Source organism: Propithecus coquereli, unplaced genomic scaffold (assembly GCF_000956105.1).
Source record: "Propithecus coquereli isolate 6110/MARCELLA unplaced genomic scaffold, Pcoq_1.0 Scaffold174, whole genome shotgun sequence".
In the NCBI taxonomy this organism is placed as follows: domain Eukaryota; kingdom Metazoa; phylum Chordata; class Mammalia; order Primates; family Indriidae; genus Propithecus; species Propithecus coquereli.
In genome coordinates, this window is record NW_012142080.1 from 67,008 (window position 1) to 74,072 (window position 7,065).

Sequence of the window (7,065 nt, forward strand, 5' to 3'; positions counted from 1 at the left end):
TTGACTGTGATTTTTAACTTTATTAAAAGGACATCAAGAAGCAATTTCCATTTGATTTGTGTTTTAATCACACATCTGCACAGAAAGCTATGGTGAGTAACAATTTTTAGAATGGTTTATCTTTGGTAATTTTCAACAGATTTCTAAGATATTAATTTGGCATAGGAATAGGAATTATAGAGATCATTTTCTTATGAAAAATATATCCTACCACCTGACAAATGAATCCAGCAGAGTCAGGCTGAAGTCTGCCCTTACTTAAACAGGTAAGAACAAGTGTTATGCCTAAGTCTTTCCATGTTCTTTGCTCTGTTTCCAATCTGCACAGAATTGAGCAAACTTGTAAAAACATGATAATTTCTTGAAAATAAACATTGGTCTGTCCTATAATATAAAACTATTTATAGCCTAAGCTTTGTTCTAAAAGATGGTTAACTTTAGAATAGTGCAAGAAGGATGTGGCTTTTAAAATATCACATGTACTCACCATCAAATTGGTATTAACTGATCAACACATAAATGCACTTATAAGAATAACATCTATTGGATGTTGGGCAGGGGGGAGGGGGGAGGGATGAGGAGGGAGGTGGGGACGGGTATTTGCATACACAGAGTGCAATGCACACCACCCGAAGGATGGACATATTTGAAACTCGGACTTGGGGGGCGGCAAAGGCAACATAAGTAACCTAAACATCTGTACCCCCATAATATGCTGAAATAAAAAAAAAAATCTCTAAATCTGGGAACAAACTAGTATGGACAAAAGATAATTAGTTGTGCCAGGTTATAGAGAAATAATTAGTTTAAGAAACTAGTGTAACTAAACAGGGTATATTTCAAGCCAAACCCAACTCTATAAACAGAACATATAAACAGAAGAGCTCTTTCAAATGTGAGTCTCTATGCTTATGCTTGCTGAATACAAACGGTCATGTCTGCATTAAATGCAAGTTGGTCCATATGCTTGAAGAAAAAGAAGGAAAACTTTGCTTCTATATAAAAAAAAAAATCTCATTGAATAAAATAGAATTCTTACAAAGAATAGGAAGAAATAACAGAAAGAATATAAAGCATTACAAGAGTCAGAGTTTAGGGTAATGATGAGATAATATAGGGGATATATAGATGAAAAAAAAGAACAACTCCCATTACACTGGGAGCCTCTAATAGTAACTAACATTGTTTTAAAGCACAGACAAAGTGCCAGTCACTTATATGCATTTCCTGTATTTTAACAGTCATTATGGGCACCCAATGCAATAGGAACTTTTATTGTCATTATCCCCAATTGCACAGAAAATGTGAGTAATTAATGAGTGGCAGAGCTGAGATGTGAATCTTGATAGTGCAGCTTCAAGCTCATATGATTACTACTAGGCTTTCTTTTCCTCCATCTTCCTGCAGGGCAGTCCTCTGGGTAGCCTTGGACCACCCCAGTTCTCCTCCCTTTCTCTCTGTAGTTAGTATGAATAACTGTGGAATGTGCTGGGGAGGTAATATCCTAAGATAGGGAGGAACTGGCTGGAATAGCCTGGGCTTTGTTCCAGTCTTCCTGTAAAGACAGAATGTCCTTCAACACTTTATCCCAGTGACTCATGTCACCTTGAGGTATAAAACCCAAAATGGGCTGTTTTTCTGGGATTCCTCAGCTGTAGTGTAAGTGGGGCACATGCAGTTGAGATTCCATCTACCCCAACACCTTTCTGAGCCTTGGGAACTGGCTCATAATGAATCCTAGGCCTCTGTCCTTTGCTGCTAATCAGAAAGTAATAAATCCACTTCATGTAATTTATTGCATATGAGTGTGCTCTACTTTACCTGACTCAAATTGGTAACCAGTGCACAATGTACCTGCTTCATACTTCCCACTCTTATCTTCCTGCACAGTAAGTAAGGGATCTACCTTCTCAAAGGCCTCCTAGAGCAGCAGCACACTCTGAATATCTAGAACCAAGCTGAAACCATGGAAGGAGTCAACACCAGAGATGAGAGGATGGGAAAAGGAACTCTGCCCCATGGGAAGGAACAAACTATATTCCTAATATTTGTAGGTGTCAGAGTCTAGTTTGGAAATATAAGTCAATCTATTACTACAACTATCAGAAAAAATAAACATCATGACATAACAATTTGCTGTGTAGGCAATATGGAAGTCCATGGTTGTAAACTGACATGATCAAGAAGGAGGGCACTATGTAGGGAGAATGTGTATCCAAAATAAAATAAAAGCATAGCCTTACTAACACCTTTTTCACCATTTATACTGACTTGTGTGTGAATAAGTTCAGTGTTAGAAGGGGACAAGGATGTATCACTAAGGATTTTGAAGCCTGGAACGAAAAAATAAAGACCTTAAACTTCAGAAGAAATTTGCAATGCCGTAAAAATAGTATCAACTGATTTCTGCACAATGATTTATAGTAGCAAATTAATGACCGGGAAAGAAGCATATCACCTTAGACCTACTGAAGGATATTTCCCTTGAACACTAGCTTACTTCATTTAGACTGTAATGACTAGCATATGATGACTGCACAACGACGCTATTTAGAAACCCAGACCTAACAAGATAGGCCAGGAGTCCTAATACACCAGGCAGATATAATCCTACTCCTTTCCTAAGAGTTAAAGTGTAGGAGAAAATGTGAGTGAAGTTAAAGTGAGATAGAAGAGAGAATGGATGGGATCTTCCTGGAAGTATTAAGAGAAATAGCATATGCTGAACACTTATTTGAGCCCGGAACTTCTCTAAATAATTTACAGAGATCATTTCCTTATTTGTTCCAATTATTTACTGCTGTATAACAAATCACCTCAAATTTAGTGGAATAAAATAAAGACTTATTTGTTTTTATGTTCATGCATTTTGCGGGTCCAAAACTTAGACAGGAAACTGAGTTTAGCTTGTTTGGAACCTCAGTTTGGGAGACACAAATGACTAAGAATTTCAGTCATTGAAGGCATTTTCACTCACATGAGAAGACCCAAAGGCTGACACAGAACTATCAACTACAGTGGCCATGCAAGACCTTCCTCTCAGCATGAAAACCTCAGAGCTGTCAGACTGTCTTCATTGTAGCTCAGGAGTCAAAGAAAGAGTGTTCACACCAGCCAATGAAGACTTTCTATTCAATTCCATTACATCCCAAACAGTCAATGCTTAACAACAATAAAAGATTTCTGTAATATATCCATGTTTCCTGAGTCCAATTCTCATGTTCTAGAGAGATACAAAAACTTTTAATAAGTATGGAGAAGGCTTCTATATCTGTCTGGTGTCAAGAGAAAGATTTCCTCTTCGACTTCATGCTGATGCTAACTATAAATGAAAAAATCTCATGCTGAGTATTTAAAACCTATCTTTAAAAATTATTTTTTAACATTATTTCTGTACAACATTGTATCTTGGCCCATATTAGGTCCTGAATAAATGTAACTTTCATTACATCTATTATTACATTGTATTATTTTTAATATCATTTGACAAAATCTTATCTTTCATTGAAGCACAGTTTAAATATCACTTATTCTGTGGCTTACATGCACCCCTCCCTCCCAGCAGATTTAGTCTCTTGGATATGGCTATCTTCTGTGTTTGGTAGTAAAATCACTAAAGGTAAAAAAAAAAAAAAAAAAAATAGCCTTATTTATCTTTTATTCTCAGGATCAAGTGAAATGTGTGATATACAGTTCATGTTCAAAACATTTGGCTTACAATGACTAAGATAGTAAAAAATGAAAAAATAAAACAGTTTAGAAATCTAAACCAGTAATTATTGGAATGCAGATATTTAAAAAAAAAATCTCCCTTTAGAAGGACAGATGCCATCCATATCTCCTTCATGTTAAATATAACAAATATTTGATAAATACTTGACCCATACTATGTTATGAAATCTACCAATAAAATTTGAGTATGTCTTATATTACGATAGAGGCTGTAAACAAAGCTGAGAAAAACAACATGCTTGAAGGATACTTAACAGGAAGACAAGTCAAGAAATCCATAGAGAATTGGATTGAGTGGACTAAGTGTTGTTGGGGGCAGACCTGCCATAACTTCTGAGAGCTGGCCAGAAATGCAGATCCCAGATACCGCCTCACACTTAATGAAAATACACCTTGCTCATGTTACCTTGATCTCAGTCCAAGGAGATCTGTGTGGAACTTCTCATATTTAAAGTTGGAAGACAATAAAGTGGAGTATGCATTTCAGCATGATCTCAGGGCGAGTCATATACCCATTTACTTTTGATAAGAACTGACCTAAGGACTTCAAGCTTTTTTTCAAAAGATCCTATAAAAATCCCAGAGCAATTGCTTAGGTCCCAGCTGAGGAAACACATGTGCACCTCTACCTGTTTGTTTCACTGTCACATTAATCCAGAGAGGAGAATGAAAAAATTTCCAAATCTATTTCACCCAAGGTTATCAGCTTTTAATGGCAAATCAATGAGAAAATTAAATAAATGAAGGATTTGTTTCAATTTCTGAGTAATTAGTTTCCTAAGTGCCCTGGTTGTCCTAGACTACAGAGTTCTTTCGACTATAAGGATTCAGTATTTCGAGTTCGATTAATTTCTGCATTAGGGTTCTTCAGCAGGCATTGTTGCCCTTTGTCTGAAGACAGAAATTGCTTGGGAGACATTACCCAGCTGTAACTGAATATTTTCCATAATATCCTTTAAGCAAGCAGTCTCCAACCTTTTTGGCACCAGGGACCGGTTTCATGGAAGACAATTTTTCCATGGACTCAGGGGAGGGGGCAGGGAAGAGGGAGGCGAATCTCAGGAGATGATGCATACCTATTTCCTAACCGATACCAGGCCACGGCCCCGGGGTGGCGGACTGCAGCTTTAAGCAATTTAGTTTTAAAAACTTGTAACAAATCTAATTTCTTGTTATCAGTTATTTTTCTGAATCACATCAGTGCTAATGGACATTATTCTGTTTACCATTATATTAAAAGGATGGTAGTGTATATCTTGAAGAGCAACTAAAATTCTTTTTCATTCTGCTTAGAAGAGTGACTGACTTTCACTTTATCCTTCACTATGTGTCATGTGTCATAAATATATAAATCAAATAAATTTCTTTTTCCCTGAGGCTTCCTTAAGCTGAGGTCAAAAGAAAAAAAAGAGAGAGAAAGAGAAAGGAAAAAGCTATATACCACCTGTCTTTTTGATCTGGTGAAAGCCCCCAAATGAAATTAATATTGATTTGCACTAAGAAAGGACAGCTATTTTAGGTGAGTATATGTGTTTATAATAGGCCTATTATTGATGGGCGATAAATACAGAGGTATCATTTGAAAATGGAATTATGATTCAGTCATGAAAAGAAGAAACAGGAATTTAATTTTGTAAGTCTTCAGGCCATAACTAGACCAAACCGTTCTCCTCAACAATAATTCAGACAACATTAACAATCAGTATGACTGTTGGAATCACATATCTGACTTTATGTGTATTTGTACAATCTAGACCTTGTTTATACCTGTGGCTGTCTGTGGTAGGCAGAATGATGGCCCCCAGAGATGGTCAGGTCCTGATCCTCAGAAGCTGTGAACATATTATGTTTCATGGCAAAGGGGATTTAAGGATGCAAATGTAATTAAGGTTGCTAATCAACCCACCTTTAATAGGGAGATTATCCTGGTTTATGACAGGGCCAAATACAATCACAAGGATCCTTAAAAGCAGAAGAGGGCAGTGGAGGTGAGAAGCAGAGAGATGGAAGGATGGAAGGGACAAGTCTGACATTGCTGGATTTGAAGGCAAAGGAAGGGGCCCGTGGGCTGAGGAATGTGGGCAGGTGCTAGAACCTGGAAAACACAAGAAAATGGATTCCCCCCTAGAGCCTCCAGACAGAAGTACACCTGGTTCATGTTACCTTGATCTTAGCCCAATGAGATCTGTGTGGAAATTCTCATATTTAAAATTGGAAGATAATAAATTTGTGTTGCTTTAGATGCAAAGCTTGTGAAATTGTCACAGCAGCAATATAAAATTAATAACCCTTTTATCATGACTCTTGCTTCCATATCACAACTACGAAATAATAAAGATGCTGTATAGTATATGTATTGAGTACCTGGTAGCTGCTAGGAACCTAAAATCTATTATCTCAGTTTTCACAAATCTCTGCAAAAAAAAAAAAATCCTCAATTGATGAATGGGAAAATTAAGCTTTATGTAAAGTTATAGTTGAGCAAAGATTTCAACACATTATTTCTAACTTATTTCAAAGTATTAACACTTTCTACTATATCCACTGCCTCTCAGACAATAAAGTGTAACCTTAGTTTAATTGAATTACTCAAATAACTGAATTATCACTAGATGAGACCTAAAATCATGGCCTGTATAGCTATGAATTATTATCCAGAAACAATCTAGAAATGTCAGTAATTAAATTATAATAGTTTGTTGTTACAGAATACAATGACAAAAGTCTATGAAGATAAAAAGTGAGTAAATCTGCACCTGTCTTTTGAAGGACATAATTAGGTTTTGGACACAGAAATTATTAATTGTACTTAAATATTTTATGTTTATAAAAAATGACCAGGAAGGTCAAATTTATGGCTCAAATACTATTTTGCAATATCATATGTACTTCTTTGATAAGAACGAGAAATATTTATTTCTAACTATTGGAGTATGGATACACATCCTTGGGAAAGCTCTACTACTATGATCATGTAGAATAATCATAATGCACTGTTGTTTTCTTTATTAGCATGTTATTCCCTCAAGCATTGTTTTATATGCAATAGTACAAAAGCTTTCCCTAGTACACTCTGTCTTCTGGTGTCTTTATTACCTGGTAAACCTACAAATCTGGTTTAAAATCTGTGATGCTGCTCTGTATTTTCCCTTTACACCTTCTTGTCCCTTTGTGCAGGGTAAGAAGGGGGAATTGGTGAAGATTCTAGCACAGTCTTTATTTCTGCCGAAAGCAGTACAGATAGCTGCGATTAAAAGTCAAGTGCTCGTGTTTCCAACAACATCACTATTTTCCAACAGCTGACTCAATAGCTCAGCAGGCATTTTTAGTGCC